At 34.6% G+C, this 22,770-nt stretch overlaps 1 protein-coding gene and 1 non-coding gene across 4 annotated transcripts in view; both read right to left on the minus strand.

Moving 5' to 3' along the window:
* The window catches only part of LOC105230323 (uncharacterized), a 187,572-nt gene that overhangs the window by 78,613 nt on the left and 86,189 nt on the right, over positions 1-22,770 (minus strand). The window lies entirely within an intron of this gene.
* On the minus strand, positions 2,189-2,302 carry LOC125776941 (U6atac minor spliceosomal RNA). Its single transcript, XR_007422055.1, has one exon. It is a non-coding gene; the product is annotated as a U6atac minor spliceosomal RNA (small nuclear RNA).

Raw genomic sequence — 22,770 nt, forward strand, 5'->3', positions numbered from 1 at the left:
CATTAGAGCACTCTTAGTTTGCTACGTATATAAATGCTTTTAGATATTCCATTTCAATATGAGCCTCAATTATTAATACTGACGTTAATAACATTTCATGCCTATCAATTTGCAGCACTGAACTTTTGAACCCGGTCAAATGGTTATGAAGTCGTATTATATTTCTAGACTTGCTTTTGATGGGATAACTACAGGTTGCATATGCAAGTGCGCGCGTATCTATGAGTGTGTATATAATCGTATATATCGTGTCTATGCCGTTTATATTTGCAAACACGGCACATTGCATGTGTATATGTAAACGAGTAGTGCCTGTATTTGTACGTTTAATAACGCGGTTGGCTCAAGAATATATTGACTTTTTCATTTGTCACTGAATGTCGATTGTTGCAACATGCAAATGTTGCAATGCAAATTACCACAAATAAAGATAACAAGTACAGCAAAAAAGTTGGTGTATAAAAAAGAAGTAACACGAAATGCTATTAGCCGAACAAATAAAACACATAGAAACACATGTATAAAAATATAAATATGTATATAACCGACACAGTGGCGTAGGCAAAATTAAATAGTGGATTTAAAGTTTCAAAAACGAGGAACAAAACCACAGATAAATATTAATAATAATTAATAAATATAAATATATAAATACAAACAATCAATATAAATAATTAAAGTACCACAACCCGATAAAAAAATTTAGCAAAGTCTCGAACCCATGTAAATTTTCAACCACATATTTAGTACACGATTGGCTGACAAGTTTTATAATTCTCCTTAAAATTAAATTATAGTAGAGGTCGTAGAAAAATTCGGCTATATTGGGACCAATACTAACACCAACAACAATGTAAGCCTCGAAACTCAACGTAGAATAACACTTGCCAACAGGTGCTACTTCGGACAAAGTAGGCAATTGAGAAGTAAAGTCCTCTAAAGTCACTCATCATCCTCGACCTGCTACATGGCCCAGAGGCATGGCCGATGACAACATCTGATAAGTCGGGATTACGAGAGAAAGGTTGGGCGGCAGAGTTATGATTCTTTGTGAAAGCTGAGCTGTGCAATATTCATTGATATAGTTCATCGAATTAAGAGACAGCTACCTACGCTGGCAAGGACATATCATCTGAATGGATGAAAACACTCCAGCTCTGAGAGTAATCGACGCAGTACCTGCCGGGGAAAGCAGCAGCAGATTTGACACTTTAAATTTGAAATCCCCTCAGAAAACTACACCAACTACGCCTGCGCGTGGACATAGTGTTAATGGCGTTAGGCTTTAAACACGCGAGGGCAATGTAACAAAGTTGTTGTGCAATTATTGAAAAATAAATAAACACACATCTCAACTTATGTACCTGTATATATGTGTGTATATGTACTTTGCACTTGTCGCTTTTAGCATTAATGTTTGTGTAAATTTATTGTGCTAGCCAGACACTCATGTGCGACATTAATTATTCATTGATTGTAGCAATTACCCATTTGCTCGCATGCAGCAGCCCGCCACAACAAAATTGGAAACATATTTGCACATGCATATGAGCACATAAACAATAGGCTTTCTAGCTTTTTCCACACATAATATTATATATTGTGTTTATTCATATGAGTGTGTGAGTCGGTGCATAAGTGGAATGAATGTCTACATTGCCACTTGTCGCAATGAGCTGTGTATGCCACTAGCAATCAATATGAGTGCTTCTTGTAAACGCAACTTAATTGCACTTCCAAGCACTACTATACATGTCTGCACTTATATATATGTATATATATATATATGTTTATGTATGTATGTGTGAGAAAGAAAACATGAATATGCAACATGCTATTAAGTGTGTAATAAATTACAAGGGGTTCTAGTTAGTTGCAGCATGAGTTTCGCATTAACTACAATTGGCGCACAGGTCCCCATCTACAGCACACACGCATCCATCCATTTATACATATTTCTATGAATTCATATGCATATGTATGCATTTCGCAATTATCTGCACACTTGAGATACACAATTGCAGCGTTAGCTCTGCCGACACACTTGTACTATCACTTAAGTTAAAACTGTTGCACCCTTAAAACATGCAACAATACATATTTCCAATTAATAGGCTTTCAAATAAGCCTATTACTTATAAGAGCAAGAAATAGCAGGACTCATATTTGAGCGCTGTCTTATTATGATAGAAGTCTATATTTTAAGTTCACATATGTATAAGAAGAAGTGTGTAAGTCTAAACCTTATGTGTTTCCATCCTTGTCTAGGGGAGTGCTAACTAACTCTCCTTTCTAAATACACCTCACGGTATGAGACATGCCAAGCTGCTAATGGGGGGTTACAACCTGAAAAGGTTCAAAGCGGTGATAAACCTCCCAAGGAACAAACTCAGGTTACTGGTCGCATGGTACACTGGCCACTGCAAACTGAATAGGCACCTGCATAGCATGGGCCTATCCTCTGGTGCAAGTTGCCGGTTCTGCGATAGGGAGCCTGAAACCCCGGAGCACCTGCTGATCGACTGCACAGCAGTCTGGAGACGCAGGACGAAGGCCCTTGGATCGATATTTCCGGATAGGGATCACATTGCCTCACTATCACCCAACATGCTGTTGGATTTCATTCATGCGCTGGGGCTGAGTGAGTCAATGTGAGTCAGGTCGCAGTGCATTCCTCAACTTTCAATCAATCAATCAAGTATAAACCTTCATTACGAAGTGGTATATGCAAGCCAAAGTTGATATTTCTTCGTACTAGTGTTCAATGACTCACTTGAAATGACACGAAGAAAAGAAAGAAAAAGAGAAATTAGATTTTTATTTATTATATCAGACAGCAAATTGAATTTTAAATTAATGTTAGGAATAATAGTTTAAAAAGCATATTAGTTACTAGTTTAATCCGCGACTTCTATAAGAGAGATCAAGAGCTGACCTCAATAGCTTAATGCGGTAGAGCGGATGGACTCAAATCTTTGGCACTGTGATTGAGTGCTTTCATAAAACCGAATCGTATGTTGGTTTCTAACCTCAATTTATATTATCCGGGTTTTGAGTTCCAGTTAAAAAAAAATGGAAACCTTCTAGCAGGTTGCAGTTTTATGCGAAGGTGCCGAACTGTTGAAAGATGGAAATTTGTAAAACTAATTCATATTATCGTCAAAAGTCAATATATTCGTCTTAATTCACATACACATGTAATAGTTTTTGGAAACATCAATTCGACTGTATATTGGTAGTATATAATTGTAGCGACAGCACAGCCACTCCTAAAACCAATTTCAAACAAATTTGTAGACAAATAAAAGCAACTACCCACCATTTCACTAAATCATTAATTTAATCATCTACAAAAAAATTACGAAAATTACACATGTTTTTCGCACGCTACAACAAGACCTTATCAGAACGCAATTTGAAGCAAAAAAAAACTACATTTATAACTAAACAAGAAAATCGAATAGCCTTTCATGGAAGAAATAGCCAACAAGTCAATAAAATGCGGAATCCAACATTAACACACGCCATCTTCACATATTTTTACACAAAAGTAAATAACTTTTCAGTACTACTACTTCATATATATACATACATATATACAAAAATGACAACTAATCGATGCAAATGAGGCCAACGATGGAAAGTATAAAGTGAAAACTATCACGACTTACGCAAGCAAGCAATTTGTTAAGTATTTAACGACTAAATGTCAATACCCGATAGTTACCACCAAATAAAAATTTTCCAGCAATTGATCTAAATAGGCAAATCGAAAGTTCACGCCTCAGCGCAATAAACAAAAGCATTCAATTGCGAGTCAACTAAGAACAAAGAACTTGCACAAACGCACCCACACACCAACACTTACATAGGTATTTGCCTCATTGGTTTTATGCCTGATTGCGTATGTATGGCTTGTTGTTTCAGTTTATTGCTGATTTCGTTGTAATAAACGCGGTCATTATCATAAGTAAACACAATGCCAAGCAACAAAACCAAAGGCACATAATGAAAAGCCGATTGCACAGAAAAGTCAATTGCTTAGCACAACCCATACCAGAACAAAGCGTGAAAGAAACAAAGGTAATGGATAAAGTTGGATGACAACAATTAAGTAATAATAAATAGTGAATGAATAGCTCAGCTGTTGCCATAACCAAGAATAAGAATGCCTGTTTGCGTAGGAAGAAGTAATACAGTGGAAAATGTGGCAAATAAAGTAAAGACGAAAATTGGTACATACTCGTATCTGTGCAAAATTCTTACAGATTTTTATGGAACTGTGAGAGTTGGTGATTTACTTCTTCGAAATATCGAACATAGAGGTTCGTTTAAAAGATGAGATAAAATGTGTGGTTAAAGTAAAAATTTCTCATGAGAAAATAAGTGTGGTTATAAAAAAAATATCTCATTAGATAAAATTTTTGCTTATAATAAAAATCACACTTAAAATAAAAAAACACGAAAAACAAATCCATATTTTTAGAAGTAATTGGGGATCTAATGTAAGTTATAGCCTACAATAATTGAGTGAAACCAAAAATTATAACTTAAATTAATTAATTAATATTTTGTACAAATACGTTTACGTTCTCTTTCATCAAATTATATGATATATCTACAGAGACATAACATTCACAAGACAGTCTGGTCTAAGAACGAGTAATCGGAGCGAAACCGGATTTTCATTCGGCCAAAGACTGTCAACTCGACACTATTTCTCAAAACTTCTTCAGTAATGTATTTGCCTCAACAACAACAACAACACTGATGTAAGTTAAAGTAAACCTCAGTCATTAGTATTAGATTGGTTTCTAGAATATTCGGAGTTACAGCGGCTGTTTCAATCAATCTAGTTGTATACTATCACAAGTACTATTCCACTTTCCCAAAACTTTGCCACCGAGTCAAGTCTCCGATGTTGTTGAGTAGCTAGATAAATAGCAATAACGGCTAACCGCAAGCACGCAAAGTGGCAACACAATGAAGCGTGTAGCAAAAGTTGCAAACAAGTCTGGAAAAAACCTAAAGAACAAGTTGAGCGGTCGAGGATGAGCCGCACCATAGCTATGGAGTGGGTACACCGAAGCGCAACAAAAAACCAAAACACAAATAATCACAGCGCCCGAATTTAATGTCTGTAATTTTTCAACGCCGCAAATGTCGTCGTTGGTGTCGTCTCCAGGCAACAGATAGCCAAGAAAAAACAAATACGCTCTGCGCAATGGCAAGACAATTTAACTTAGCCTACATTTAGGCGCACGAACAAAACACATATTTCTCCTGCTGTTGGGGCTTTTGGTCGCGCATTAAATTTTAATGTAGACACAAAGCTTAGCGTGGCGCGAATACTAATACACACTAATACTTAATAGTATTTCGATTTTTACTGTTACAGAGACTGCATGCACTGTGCAAAATGAGACGGAAGTGCTTTGGGTGCCTTAAAATACACAACCATGTCTGACAGGCAAACAAAGCAAGAATTTGATTCTGATATTTTACTACACCGAGTTTTGTGGTCTTCAATAAATGTTCGCAGTTTTATCATATAGTCAGTGCTACATTTTCAGGGTAAATTCGCAATCAGATGTAGAAAATTGTAAATTTATTATTGTTATACAGGGTGTTTATGCCTTCGGTTTAGCGTACTTATCATAAGATATTCAATAACCCGTACTAATTTTAAGTTCATTACATAATTTCTTTAAAAGTATTATTTAGGCCATCATAAAAAATGGGATTCTGATTTTAAAAGTAACCAGTCAACTAAATTACGATCTACACTTTAGAGATCTTAAGATTTACCAGAAAAGAACAGTAGCCTTGCTTTTCCCAGTGGTATGTATGTCTAATAGAAAGCACATTAGGTTTGAAATAGAAAATTCCCATAGAGCTTACGAGGAGCTTTACGATTTTTTCGATGTTCAGCAAACAAAATTTCCACTCTTATTCCTTTACCTTTTTCAGGTTTATGACTATTTTGGCATTATATACTGACCTCCTGTTTAACCAAGATCTTCCTACTTTGCAAATCAAGTGAAAGCCTACCAGCTTTTAAGCATTCCAAATCACTTTATTGGCTATCTAACTAGATAGAGTAATGCTAGAACAAAATTGTATATAATGTATAAGTATCACGGTATTCGAGGCATCAAATAAACACTTAAAATATTTTTTTTTCTACAAATACTCCAATCGCCTACAAGTACTGTACCGTGTACCAAGGCAAGTATATTTATCATCAATCAATTTAACGCCACTGACAGCTTCCCTAAGCTTCACTTTTCATAATTACGCATTGCGCCAATAATCGCTGTCAACAAAAATTCACGAAAGTATGTGAAATATTTCTACTTTTCCTTCCTTAACTTTTATTTGCTTTCAGCCTTCCACTAAAGGACTTACTTCTACACAGCTATTTGTATGTGCTTAGAAAGCCTAATGACTTGGGTTGGCATAAATATGTACGATAAGTGTCCGCGCCGTAGAAACTTCATTTGTACAACGTTGAAACGCAGAGCATCAGCTACAAATAGACATATGTATGTACAAACACATGTATTGGCCAACATTATTATGTGTACATTTGTAGGCATGTTACGTATCCGCCATGTAGCACAGTGTGTGCCTGAGTATATTATTATTCCCAGGTGTCGGTGAATAATATACTGGTTTCGGTTGTCGACCGCTATCAGGCGGACAAATAACTAAACATTCAACTGCGCAATCTAGCAAATAGCCACACATACACACACACTCATACCCACACACAGATAGAGATTGGTGGCAGCTAAACTAATTAAATGGTGTCCCATAAATTGCACATTAAACAAAATTTATTGCATTTGCGAAATTATTACGGCACAGTAACGCGCAAACACTAGCAGTATTAACTCAAGCACACACACACATGCACACATATACACAGGCATGTTATGTTTATTGCTAAAACTAGGCTCATACAAATTATACCAGCTGGGTGTTTGGAACGGAAGCGGAAGTCATGACATGACAATGCGCTCAAAATTGCGTTCGAAATTGCAGTAAATATTATTTAGCTACAGTAGGCTATATATAGATGAGCCCACTCCAGATTGAGTATATGTGGCGTAGGCGCAACAAGGCCTATCAGCCAGCTGTATGCGTTCAATTGAAAGAGGATAATTTTATTTTCTCTAGCACAGCATTTATTTTCATGCCTTTTATTTTTCAATCTAGGTCAAGCTGGCCAGGCTGGCTAAACAACCGCATGAGCAGCTATTACATACATCTATCTATTTCTATATAGCATATATGTACGTGTGTGTGCAAGTGTGCTTAGCTTAGCTTGTATTTTAGCCAACTAAGCGTATGAGTTTAATGCCCAACTAACTGATTGCTTTTATCCTTTTTTCTCACCAAAGTAGCCGCAACAGCAAGCAGATGGCATAATCGTCTAAACAAATACACACACACACAACAATAGAACGGCAAACATACAAACACATATTTATAAACATATATATACATGTGTGACTTTATTTCGGTTTATTCCCAGCAAATTTCACTAAATGCAATGGTTTATACCAGGATTTGCTCTCCTCAACTGAAATACGATAGTTTTTTCTCGAAATAAAATTAGTCAGTACACATACATTCACGCAAGCTTCTATCTATGAACTGTTACATATACGTAGGCAACGATATATGGCATAACCCTTGGTGTCGTTGTAAAGCTGAGGCCATAAACTGCGCGATTAGTGGTTCATAAATCAAAGTGGCTTTCTATTTGGTTGGTTGGGCAACTAAATACACTCGTACTCATACACACACACGTATACTTACTTATACAATATAAAAACATACATTGTATGCTACCCCACAAAAGTAGCTCACCTGGCAAGCATTGCTGCCAGAAACTATTATGGTTATTATGAAGTTTCAAAAATAGTTATTTTAAGTGAGACAACTCAACCCTCTTGTGATTTATTTCACAAAAGCACATTTTTTGTCGCTTTGAGGCTTTTGACACGTTTGTTGCACTCTTGGGTCTAATAATTTCTGTATTCTGCATGCTATGATTATCATTTATTTATTATTATGCTATCGCGTTGAAATAATGTTATTTGCTGCGTAGAGCAAAGTCGGCACAGTCGTTTTTAGGCTTTTGCACTATAATAACGCGCTGCTCAGGCATCGTTTATGGCATATTTGCCACCCTCTGACTTCTTTTTTGTTCTCAAAATCGAAGAGTTCCATGAAAGGACGACGCTACGATACGATTGAGAAGATAAAATCTGCATCAAAGGTAACATTATGTTTCTTTATCTTCATCCCATACACTGCAGAATATTATCTGTTTAGACCTACTAACTGGAATAAGCCCGCTTACTTCGTTGTAGTTATGTCAAGTTTTTTTATAGAGGAAGTCGTTGTGAGCCAACTTTGATTATACACCACTTTTTATAGAGATCTGAGCGGACATAATATAACCTGCTTAACCAATTTTGTCATGCCCACAAACAGTGTTTGAAAGACAGAGTTACGTGGATAGTTCTTGTCATTGATCGTGATTAATCGCGAGCGAACTTGAACTTTCTCTTATGCCTATTTGTTTTTACGACCCTTTGTAGCATATCTTAATATCAGAATAGTCATTATTGACAGATTACTACACACAGTCTCCTACTTGAGAAAAAAATGGTTTCTTTCGCCTTTCAACGTGCTCTTCTTCACTTATTCTAGTTATCTTTAGAGCTGCTGAGTGCAATGATGAAAAAAAATGTCAACCCCAAAATTTTCCTGTTAAAGAAAGCTAATGTTATGCTAATATTTTGAACTAAAAGTACTTCGATTTCCAGTTTAACTAAATATTTTTACTATATAGGATTTTACAGAAAATGTTAGATATATTTAATATTGAAATAAATAAAAAATTTTGACAATTTAAACACACAATGCACACAATTTCTTTAAATAAAACACGCAATCCAAAAACGTGTGTGTGTATGTGATTGTGCCAAGGAGCTCGTATATCACTGCCAATAGCACCGGAAATGTAACGAGGTGTCAAATGTGGGCAAATGGAGTTGTTAACATTGACAGAACGTCACAGGGCATTGCCCTGCTAAGCTAGGCACCACATGACTGTTTGGGTAATGCATGTTGAGTGGAGCTTGCCACTTTGCATAGCGCAGTTCATTGTCTTTTGCTTCAGACTATGTTTAAGCTTTAAACTGAACGTCTGCCCGTAAAAGAAAAATATATTTATTTTTCGAACGAAAAGCGTCAAGTTGTTTAGAATTTCATTTTATAGTTGTCTGCTGCTTGTATTGCTTTGGAGGTGTCTGGAAATGTATATATGTATAAGTAAGCTTCTGGAGAAAAAGATACATATTTATATACGTTAAAATATATACGTATATATATTTTTTTGTACTGCTTATATACATATATTCTGCTGTATATGCCTGTTCGAATTTCCGCTGGCTATTGTCAAAGCGACGCGAAAACGGAATGAAATTTAATTCAGAAAACTAAGTGTGTCGGAAAATTTATTTCATCAATTTAGAAGTAAATTGCTTGGAGGATTGTAATGCCGCGCAGAAGACAGTGTGAAAATAACTAAAACAACAACAACTACTAAAGCGAATGAATGTAAAAGGTGACAGTAACCGCAAACGCAGTCGACAAATACACAAACCTATAGCAACAACAACAAAATCAAGTATATAGTAAATACATACATATATACAGCGGCGATATTAGCACTAAGAATACTGTGTGTGCCAGTGCTGCAACAACAATAACACCAAAAACAGTGTTTGTAAGGAAAAGAAAAATTGAGAAACGGGCACAATGTGCGATAAAGCTGCGAAGAAAAATTGGTTTTACAACACGCACACACACTAATCCATGCATGTATGGTGTACATCAAAGCACCTGGCAAGACGCTTGAATTCCTTTATTTATACACACATACACACACACCGACATATTTTTGTATACGAGTGCGCATAACTTTATGCCGTGCTGCAATTCGATTTCAAGTCTAAGCTTTTCTGCTGCTGCCACTTTCACATTTTTTTCAATGTTTATTTTTGTATTGTTATTGTTGTTGTTGCGAATCGATTATACTTTCATATTGCTTATTTGTATCTTTGTGCATCGGTGTTTGTGTGTGCTTTCATTTATTAAGGTCGCCATGTTGTTCTTTCGATGTGTCACAGCGATTTCTTGGCTCAAGTGCCCGAGTTGTGCATGTGTGCACACATACAACCATGTATATATGATATCTAGAAATGTATGCGTGGTGTATGTGTCATTATTTATTCATTTCAGCGCAACAATTTAAAGTTTTGCGGTTATTGCAGGTGTTTTGGTGCAATTCATCGAGATATTTATGTTTTTATTTTTACAAGCAATTTGGCTCGTGTGCGCAAACGGTTTTCGTTTTTTACCATTTGCTTTCACAATAAATAAACGATACTACATTTTTTTGTGTGTATTTTGCATTGTATATATATAAATATATATCACGGGATCAGCGAATTATTTGGTGTGCTCAACATAAATTGAATCTGACCTCGATTTGCCAAAGTTTGGAAAGCGGCGAATCGAACAGGCAACTGATTTAATTGAAATAACGGTAAAATAGTAAGTCAATGTACCGGTTAAGTACAGTACTCCCGCACTCTCTTGTTTTACATAAAGCCGATTTATATTGTTTTTGTTTTGCCGAGCAAAGGGGAGCTCTCGGAGATCAGCTGTAATTAATTAACAATAAACTTAGAAATTTTCTGAGAAAAAATTCTGGAAAATTCGCTTTACTCGGCATTCGAGCTGTATATAACCCCTTAATATCTCTTTGTACTTTATACATAGATATTGTCATATACTATATATCAATAAATACTTAATTATTATCTTATCTTGAACTCGATTATGCTTAATATAAAAGCTCACCGTCCTAAAACTTCTTTGTCTAATGTAATAAATATCAAAATGTTTTCACAAAAATCAACATATATTCTCTTATTCACCCAAACCCTCTACCGTATATGAATATAGATATGTACGAACTTGGTGAAACTATTCGTTCAAATACGACGAGTAGATGTGACATTTCAGTTATGCTCAGCCATCTTTCAACATCTCTGTCACCTGAATAATTCGTGTTGTCATTGTTGTTAACTCCATTTTGTTTACCTCAATTCAAGTTGTTGGGTATTAGAGAAATGACATAACCATCAGCATTTTTCATTTTCCGCATTTGTTTGTAATCTCTTATTTTTTTTTTTGCTATCATTGAAGTTGCTGTGCCATTAGTCGTTGGCAACTTTTATAAAGAATTTTCTCTTTCATTCTTATCTTTCGCTCTGCTTTTTGCTTGTCTGCTATTGCCTGCTGGACTAGCAGTTAGTATAGCGAACAAAAGGGAGAAGAGACATTGCATCACCCAATTGTGGTTTAAAGAAGTATACAAGTGTAACACATGCATATGTGTGTATGTGATATACATACATACCTGTATATATGTATACATATCTATATATAAGTATATTAGTTTCTGAGACATCTTTTGTATACATCATTCATCAGCTCATATGGCAGGCATAAATGTGTAACAAAAGCTTTGTGCATGATATACCCGAAGATCGGTTAGATAGTTTCTTAAGTCTCTTGAATTTTATGGTTGGAAATACCAAATGCATAAATTTTTGTTATTTCTTTTCTATTACTTAAGCTGCTTTTCCTGTGCCTCAAATATGTTTATTCTCTTTCATTGGAGTCTGATATGATTTTTCAAATTTTTCTCTTCCTTAGGTTGGCGTTGTCCATTTTTAGTTTTATTTTATAGAGCAATAAATGCAAAATGGCAATCGTATTGAGTTTTTTTGCTTAAATTGTGATGAATTTACAACAATATAAAGTAATGTGATGTCAAGTTGAAATGTGACCTCATAAATGAGTTTGTATCTGACTTGAATTGTGATGTGATGTGATGTAATGAAATCGAATGTGATTTCATGTATTTGAGATTTAATTGATGGAAGATGTGATATAATGTCATAAATTATGTATTTGTGATGTGATATGATCATGCGGAGCTGATATGACATCTCATGGTGTGACGTTTGATGTGATGTGATCAAGCAAGATGTGATATGATGTGATATATAGCATTTTATTATTATACTTTACAATATTAACTATGTCAGGATATAGAAAATGTCGATGTGATTTGATAGGATAAGATGAGGCGCGTTTACACCGAAGTATTAAGTTTAGATTAGGTGAAAATGTGTGTGTATTTAAGTGAAATATTCATTATGTGATCTCGTAAAGCTAAAGCAAAACCAAGTGACATTCATCGTTGTTAGACATCTACCTTACCTAGCTATATATGAAGTTCGGTGATGTTACATATTCGTATGTAACATAAGACTTGATGTGAATTTATGATAGAATAACCTGTGGTGTTGTTAGATCATGTAAATGCAAAGCGTTGTGATTTCGTCAAGTAAATCTGAGGTGGCACAATGTGTCGTAACATAATCGCATGCGACGTAATGAGATGTGATGAATGTAGAGGATTGAGAGCGATATGAAAAGCTCAAGTAAGACTCAACACGATGTTGCACACAGTAAAAATACATGTAAACGGAATGTGTATTACAATTGTCTAAGGTGTGATGCGATATGATATACGATATATGATGTGATATGGTTCAGACGGTTTTAGTATACGTATTAGTACTGCATAATGTCATGTGATGTTATGTGTGCTCAATCAGCCATATCACAGTGAGGAGATATAATAATTTTGCAGTAATATTAATATATAATGATATCATACAAACTATGAACCAATAATTACTGGGTGATGCGATAATTTACTACAACTAGGACTTTTTTTTTGAATATTTTGTGCAATGGGTAATTAAGTTATGACATTTTTATATATTTATGAAAACTTAAAAAAACATTTTATACACTTATTATATATATAGAAACAGACACATAATGCCAGCCACATTGCAAGCTCTTGGACATATTCACAATTTGACAGCCGCAAATCGGCTCCCTTTAAACCAGCCAACAGTGTTTTATACGATTTTCAGCGTGTTCGTCGCCACTCATTGAATTTTCCACACGAGTAATTTTTAAATTACACACTGGCTGCCAAATATCAAGTGAAACGCCCAAAAAAGTAATAATCTTTTGATTGCATAAATTCTTTTTTTATTAGATTTCAGTGATTTTTCTGAATAACGCTTTATTATGATGATTATGATGTGCAAGACGCAGCTGTGCTTTCTCTGCTGCTGGCTGCTTCATTTTACCGGAGGCGGTCAATGGAGACAATTTGAACGACTGCCATTTCGCTAACATTTGCGATTTTGCTGCTTCAGTGAAATTCGTTGCTTTCCACAAAGCAAGATGGATGAGTGGTCGCACAAGCCTTATAAATCGTTCATCAATTTAAAATCAATTTGGCGTTGGACGCATTTTTTCAATTTCTTATCTCTTTTTTTGTGTGTGTGTCAGCAGTATAAGCTCACATATTTAAGTTTTAATTTCACCTATTTGAAATTTTATTACATTTTAAGTGGATAGAAACCATGTGAAAGTGATTGTGCGCCTTTTGGTAGGCTACAAAATGGCTGATACTTTTATTTTGCAAAATATTTTTTATATTGGAACTGATTGAATTTGATGCACTTGAAGTGCTTAAACAGAAATTTCATTGACATAGCGCTGTTTTTTGTGAAATGTTCAAATATTTATACATAAATTTATACATAAATCTGAATATGTTATATTTTTATATTTACAGTTGATTGGTATTATTTATTACTTATCAATTAAATAGAAGTTTTTGCAAACTCTCATAAATAATTATGTTTCTATGGTGGACCATAAAAGCGTAAATGACGTGATACTTGATACAGAACTGTAATTTCAACTAATTTGTTTCGGCATTCACCATTCAATTTTTTACCACAAATATTAATAGAAATATGAGTAATTGCTACTTTATCAAAAATTGATCGCTTCTGCACGATATTGGGTCATAGATCAAATTATAAATTTAAAAAATATACAGAAGTTTTAAATCACAAACAATTTATTTAATTTACCAACTAAAGCAAGAAACTTTGAATTGCGCTTTCAGCCCAATTGTGTGCTACATTTTTTGATAAGAAATATATTTCACCATACGGTCTAATTTCTGGCGATATTTTTTGGTCAATTTGGTTTACACTTCAATAACTTAAGGCAGCTTGATGACTCAAAGTAAGAGAGCTGTAGACCCTAAACCTATCACACCTTAACTATGGAGTAATGAAATAAAGGAAAAAATCTCATGAGCTAGAGAATACTACAAATACAGTACATCGTACCATGTCACACACGTTGAAAATTTCGCCACTATCTGCTTAACATATTACAGTTAACACTATCTGCTGCAGAGAACAACAATCTTCACTTTAATACTTACCACAAACCTGTGGAGTACTATATGCCTGCTAGTTGAACTAATAAAAAAGTTCGACTGAAATACCGTTAAGTGGTAAAATGAAAATAGAGTAGAACATGCAAGTAAAACTACAAAATTTGTAAAGTAGCCTATTGTAAATTCGTAAAGCGCAGAAGCCTGGTCAAAGACACAGGTGTAGGCGGCAGAGAACACCAAAAGCGCCACCGAATAGCTGGCACATTCGTACACAGACACAAATAAACAGCTAACCGCTTGTGTGTGTGAAGCATTGGTATGCAAAAAAAAACAAACACACACACATAAATATCTTCACTGAATGCCTTCGCCCGATGTGCACGTGTTACGGTGACACCAGCAAATAGAGCAGTTCAACCGCAACCAATGCTCCTGTGAAAGATCTGCACCAACACATACATACACATATCACGTGCGTGCATTTATGTGTCTGCACTAACATGGCATCTTTGCTTAACCGAAGAATTCTCGATTTGCTTCTGGTAGACTGCTAGCCAACTGCTGTGGTAAACAAAATTTCCATTACGATTTTACCGCATTAACCCTTTGAGGAATGCGGGTGGCAGTACATGGTGGCAATGTACATGCAGAGTGAAGGGCTGGTAGGAAATAATGAATGTACTTGAATGAGTTGGAAAGAGAAGTAAAGGATGTTACCAAAGTTACGTAGTTATTTACGCAAATTGCATTCCTGATAAAAAATAAGGCTAAAAATACCTGTTAATGCCTTAGTTTGAACATATTTGAGAACCTTAAAACTCCGATCTACGGCGGATTGTGATGGCAAAAGCTTAGCACACATTCAGGCTGTCATAGCATTATTTTAGAAACATAAACAACTCAAAGAGACTGTACACTGGTGATAAGTTCTCACCAAAAAAATGCTAATTATAGTAACAATAGATCGTATATAATTTCGGCCTTATGCTATATGTTGTATATGTCTGAAACTAGCTACTATGTTGAACAAAGCATACTTTAAGGCTCGTATTTTTAGACTGGTTTTAGATCGCTATCATAGTAGTTAAGGATTTTCCATGAGGCTTACTTCTATCAGCTTCGTAGTTATCTAACTGCGTTTGCATAAAGCTGATGCACTTTGAACAGTTTTGAGCTGAGCATAGAACAACCGGAATACGTTGACAATAGTCTAGTACTATGAGGATGTCTTGTAACTATAAGTATTTTTTTAATTTCTATTACATAATTTAATTTTATTTTATAAAATAGAATTTAATCATATGGAAATGACGTAGAATAATGTTGCCACATATCAAGAAGCTTGCAGTTGAGAATATTTTTGTTAATCGTGTGACGAAAGTTTAAATGCTTAAGCAGTTAGATAGATTGGGTTTTTTTAAATCAAATATTTTTTTTTAATTGAAGCATACTTTGGGAACTAAACAACGGAATGTTGACAGAAGAGTTAACTAAAACATATTTCCCTGTTCAATTCATAAAAATAGTGTACTCATCCCACTAAAAATCCAAAAATATCCAGTTAAGAAAAAACTTTATATTATACTACTTTATATTGAAAAATACCAATTTATTAGGTTAACATCCGCGTTTGAGAGCTTTCGAGACCGTGTGAGTGAAAAAATTAAATTTTATAAACTGTTCACCAAAAATATTTTCAGAAAAATTACAATACAATTTAAGATATCTTTCGAATGCACTACTGTAGATTCTTCCATGCATGAAAGTTATACTTAATATACATTTACAAGTACATACAAGTACATTCATAAATTCGTATATAAGTATATAGGTATATGGGTGACAAAATACCCCAGTACATTGTGTGAGCAGGTGTTGAATACCATCTAACTAACGCCATTGCACAAGGCTCATCGTAAAGAAGCAGAGCCGCCATGTCTTAAATAACTCCAGCTTAAAGAGTCGTACTTTGATTTCCTTTTCATGGTACGCTGCGGATTCAGCAATGTGTACTCAACGGTAGTCAGCGTCACGCATGTTGGCAACTGCCTACACAGCGCTTAGTACTTCATGTCACAAACTGCGTTGCGTGCACCGAGAATTCACTGCAGAGACACCGAAGTCAATTTGGTTTGTTCATTCATGGCTGTGGATTCTCGCTGAGATGGTACACTTCAGGCAATTCAGTAATTTTTGAGCATTAGGGACAAGGTGATGGTCTAACATGCGCACACACACATAAAATTTCCTCCCTGCTTGGTGTGCGCATTTGTTTCTATGTGTGTTTGTTGTCTGCATTTATTGAAGTGCTGTTCAGTTTGAGCTTTTCGCACCTTTATTCCACCTTCCGGTAGTGTGCCATTCATTAAATTTTCTTTTTATTTCTATATCCTCACCTTCATGTCCCATTCACGTTGTCAAGATTTTCAATCAACTCATGCGTTGTGTTTAAAAGCTTTCTATGGAGAGGAAGTTTTTTGTTAGCTCACGGCGTGTTTTTAAAGTGGCTGCGTAGGTGAAAAGTGATTTTTGCAAAATATAAAAATAATAATAGGGTGAATTTTGTAAAGTAATACAAAAAGTTGCCGTGTATACATCTGGATGAAAAGTTATTTATAACGGTAATCCATGGAAACGGGAAAATATTAAATGTATCCGCCCAAAGTTTTTGCTATTTTAAGATGGAGAAGGATTCAAACTTAGTTAAGGAAGGAATTTTCGAAAAAGATGAAATTATTGAAACTTGTAAATATAATTCTAATCTGCAATTTTGAGAAAAAAAAATCAAAATTTTATTTATCGTTGAAGAAAGGAAGAATTATATATACATTTTATATTTTTTTTGTAAATATAATAATTTCTGTATTAGAAAGTATCCATATTTGGAAAAGCAAAAAGTTATACTTCGTAATATCTGTCTCTGTCTTTGTTTCTATTTTTACTTCTATCTCTATCTATATTCCTTTCCCCACCTGTATCTCTCTTGCTATCTCTATCACAGACTCTATCTCTGTCTCTGTCACTGTTTCTGTCTATGTTTCTGTCACTGTTTCTGTCTCTGTCTATATCCCTATCCCCATCTCTATCTCTTTTTCTATGTCTATCACATATTCTATCTCTGTGTCCGTTTCTCTCTCTGTCCCTGTATCTCCTTCTGTCTATATCGTTATCTCCATCTCTCACTCTATCTCTAGCTTAATATTGCTTGAGAACCAGTTTTTATGACTCGTTTTACTAAAAGTTTGAAAATAACGAGTTAAACCTTCACCAGAAAATTGATATATTAGGAAATGAGTGACCTCATAACATTATTAATAATTTAGTTACAATTACTACAAAATTTCATTTTAATATATTCCCGAACTTAGTTCTTAATTCACAAAGTTTCTTAGTTTTTAGCAAAAAGCGTTCATTAACTATTGCAATTTAAGTCATTTACAAAGCTTAAAACGAACATTTGCTCTTTCGTTTGGATATGAGTACGGCTACAGTTGAGCTACAAATCCATAAGTAGGATTAACTGCGCTTATGCACCTGTACGAGATTTATATTTTCGTATACACATATACATATATTAGAGAGGGTCAATTTTCAAGGAACCAAAGAAACGGACAGATCGGGGATTTTGCCTAATATACTGCCTCTAAAACTTGTTCTTCAGCTCTTAAGATATCCCAATAAAACTCTATCACATATCTTCCATACAACTGATTATTCGATTTTTTATACTTCGCCTTAAAAATCGTAACTGCGTTTCATGTCTATAGTCTCTTTACCAATTTTATTCAGAATTTTCCATAGAATATTTTCCGCGAAAAAAGCGACTTTATAGTAAAAAAAATCGACCCGCTCTAACATACATATATACATCTGCAGGTATTTATTTAATGAATACGGAGTAGTATATGAAATAATGAATACATGTACACAAGCTTGGTTATTCAACAAATCTGCAAGCTTAAGATTATCATCACACATACGCACACACACACGCATGAAGAGCAACGAATAATATCGCTCGTGTGTATCAGCTTTTGGTAATGAGTTTTTGTTTAGCTGGGATTTAAGCACACGCGCTCAAATACCAACAGCCACACTTGTATACGCACTAAATTTTTGTGCTTGTGTTTGAATAGATAGTTTGCTGTTGGTGTTTTTATAGTACACCACGATATTATACTACAATCTATTTACTGCTATACGCTTAGTAGTCTCGGGTTTCAGATAAACGTTGGGGAAAATGTTGATACATTTCGGGAACGGTTGCAGGATAAAAGGTAGAAAATTTAATAAAAAATAAAAAAAAAACGTTAGCTTCGGTTGCACCGAAGCTAATATACCCTTCACAGGTGCATTTCTTTTAGTAACTATGTCTTCAGTTTGTATGGAAGCTATCCGATCTGAACAATTTTTTCGGATAAGTTTCCCATGCAACCATTTGATTCCGATCATTCAGTTTGTGTGGCAGCTATATGCTATAGTTAACCGATCTGAACAATTTCTTCGGAGATTACATTGTTGTCTTAGAAAATAATCTATACCAAATTTCGTGAATATATCTTGTCAAATGTGAAAGTTTTTCATACAAGAACTTGATTCCGATCGTTCAGTTTGTATGGCAGCTACATGCCAGAGTGGTCCGATATTGGCAGTTCCGACAAATGAGCAGCTTCTTGAAGAGAAAATGACGTTTACAAAATTTCAAAACGATATCTTAAAAACTGAGAGACTAGTTTGTATATATATACAGACAGACGGACATGGTTAAATCGACTCAGCTCAACATACTGATCATTTATATATATAGTATATACTTTATAGGGTCTCCGACGCTTCCTTCTGGGTAATACAAACTTTAACTGCCTTCACAAATACAAAAGTTTCCTTACAAGAACTTGATTCCGATTCCTCAGCTCATATGGCAGCTATAAGCTTTAGTAATCCGATCTGATTCTGACAATTTTTTGGATTAATATTGCCTTAAATTCACAAATTTCATGAAGATATCTCATCAAATGAAAAAGTTTTCTATTCAAACACTTGATTCCGATCAGCTCAGTTTGTTTGGAATACTATAGTGATAAGGTAGCTGCAGTTCCGTCAAATGAACAGCTGCTTTCAAACTTAGCATAGCCTATAATTAAGGTTTTGGAATATAACTAAATATATAAAAATATTTTTCAAATAAAGTTGTTGAAAATTGCTCTAAACGCGAATGTTTTCTTGTTAAAGCAGACAAAATTATTCATAGAAAAATATCTCTACTAAAATCACACACTAGGTGTATGTAAAACGCCAAGCATATGCCGTATTAATGCACTCTCTCTATTTACTTTTATTTTCTTATTTGTTGTTGTCTCAACCAAGTTGCTTTAAGCTTCGTTTTTTCGTGTATTGTTGGACTTCATTAGTGCTAATCTCGACTTATTTGCCTTAATGTGTGAGATTTATTGTTTGGCTACAACTTAAGCCTTGGCAGCACCAGTTGAGGGTGAAATTCACAATACGATGAATGTAAATTTGTGTAGAAATGTAATGATTGCAAGTATAAGTGGAATATTGAAGCGTTTTCTACTGATTTCTTAGGCATAACACACGATTCATTTTGAAATGTTTGGCGTAATGTGAATAGCAAGTAATTCAGGCCCTGAAATGCTTTTCCTTTTTCTGAAGTTCTCTTGTGAAGTTTTTATTCATAACGTAAGTACGCACTATCTGTATCTTTATATTTGCGCCATATATGTAACATTAATATTAATTTCAATTTACTTCTTTCCAGTCTTTTAGTGGTCAGCAATTTTTACTTTTAAATGGCATCTACTTGCAAATGCCAATAAACAGATATATGTAACTATGTATATGTCAAGCTATCATTAAATAACTACTATATATATATATATATATATATATGTGTGTGTGTGTGTGTGTCTGTTCAATACACCTAGAGGTATATATGTCCATACATCTGCCATACATCGAACACCACCCACATTTGCCCACAGTCAGTCAATCAAACACATACGACTTAATTTAATAGCAATCTCGAGTATTTTGTGTGAACTAAAATTTTAAATCGAGAAGTCTTGAAAACACGAGCATGTAAAATAATTGCATAGACTGCATATCATGTTGATGGAAGTACATACAGATATTTGCAAGTTTCCATAGCTCAATTTGCATGTCAGACTATAAATGTCATTTAAAATAACCACCCATCTAACTGTACTCAGCTCTGGCGGCCAAATGAAATGAAGCATTCGTTTGTTGCCAGTTGGCATGTTGCACCAATTACTTGGCAATAAAAGTCGAAAATATTTGCAATTTATGCAGAGATATGCAAATATATGAATGTTATTTTAAAACGCAGTCCACACACTATCACATGCAGGTTGGTTCGATGGCAAATATTTATACGGTCACGCATATTATGGATGTTTTATTAATGTTTGTGCTGTTTTAAGTCTTTAAAGGCCAATATTGATAACGGTTTGTAAAAACAGATTCTGATTAGTAACCATATAGTATACGAGATTATAATTAAAATAATACATATATTCAAAATACGCAGACAATTTAAATCAAAGAAATTCTAATTAATTATTGATGTCAATACAAATTTCAAGCAGAATTGGATAAAAAAATTTAAACTTTTTTTCTAAAAAACTGAATACTCTAAATAGGTTAGGAAAAAACGTGAATTTCGGCTGAAGAGAAGCAATAATAGCCTTCACAGGTACATTTTTTTTATACCATTAAAGCCTATAAACAGATCTTTACTCATATGTTTGTCGAACAGTTTAAATGCCAGAGATAATATATAGGGGTCCGATCTCAGAGACTGTAGCGCTACTTTGGTTAATAATCTATGCCAAATTTCGTAAAGATATCTCATTAAGTAAAAAAGTTTTCCATGCAAGCACTTTATTCCGATCGTTCGGTTTGTATGGCAGCTATATGCTATAGTGATTCGATATTATCGATTTCGACTGAAATGAGCAGCTTTTTGTGGAGAAAGGGAGTGTTGAAAATTTCAGGACGATATCTCAAAAAGTTTGTACAAACAGGTGGCTAGACATGGCTATACGACTCAGCTTATGACGCTGATCATATATATATATATATATATATGTATATACAAGTATATTATGAATCTTCGAAGTTTCTTTTGGCTATTACAAACTTCGCGAAAAATTAATAAAAAATAAATCCTGTTCGTGGTATAATTTCCAATTATTTCTGTCATTTCTAAAGTTCTCAAAAATAATAATTAAAAAAACCCTGTATTGTATTATAACCGCTGTTACAGTAGAATATGTTTCTCAATTAAATAACTAAATTACGATCAACTTCTATTACTTGTGCTATGCAGAGATCTGCGCACAAACATCTCTAATATTTTTCTGAAGTTACCCTCCTCTCAGAGTTTTGCTCATAAAATACTGTAAATTATATGCGCTGTTGGCTCTGCATGTTTTTGTTCAACTTTTTTGTATCAGACATATATATACATATATATACATATATGTATATGTTTATATTCACACTCGTCTCTTTGTATTGCAACAAAAATGTAACAGCAATATATTCAACCATAAACACCGGTGGTGAGTGTCAATTCCCAACTCATCCGCTGGCAGCCAGCTCACCTCATCCAAAGCCACACATTGCCTGATTGACATTCAGCACATGCAGCATGACGCTCATCTCCTTGCCCTGCCAGCAGCAATTCACAATACACATACCACAAAAACAAACACGTCTACATGCCACATATGGCAGTTGTTCGTGTGGCACCGAATTGCCATCAGTTTGGCATGTATGAAGCGTCACTACTGTTGCTGCATTTGGCATTTTAGCACATTCCCCCGCAAGGCACAGACTAAACAGGTTTTAATTCAAGTGGAACTGGTTGCGGTCCTTGCCACATACAGTTGGGCTGGTATGTTTTTTTGTGTGTGTATTATTTTTTTGTTTTAATGAATTTAATATTTGGCTCATAGAATTGGCAATATTCACGGTTTTCGTTAAGCCATACAGTGCTTTCGGTATGATTTCATGGCGAAGAGTAAATATTAGTTACACCAATTAGACTTTTTGCAGTGGTTTTTTGGAACATTTCTGGACTTGAGAATTCAAATTGGTGAAAAGATTTCGCAAAAGAATTCGATTTTGAATATGTTTCAAACCATAACAAGCGCTTACACGCCTAAAAGTATGCTACGGCAACCGGAAGTGTAATGGTATCGTGAAAATTGCAAAAGCTTCTAGCTTTCAATGTCCCTTTGCAGCTTTGCATTAGCTAACAGTGCGATCTTTTTGCTCGTAGA

This window comes from Bactrocera dorsalis, chromosome 2 (genome assembly GCF_023373825.1).
Source record: "Bactrocera dorsalis isolate Fly_Bdor chromosome 2, ASM2337382v1, whole genome shotgun sequence".
NCBI classification, from domain to species: domain Eukaryota; kingdom Metazoa; phylum Arthropoda; class Insecta; order Diptera; family Tephritidae; genus Bactrocera; species Bactrocera dorsalis.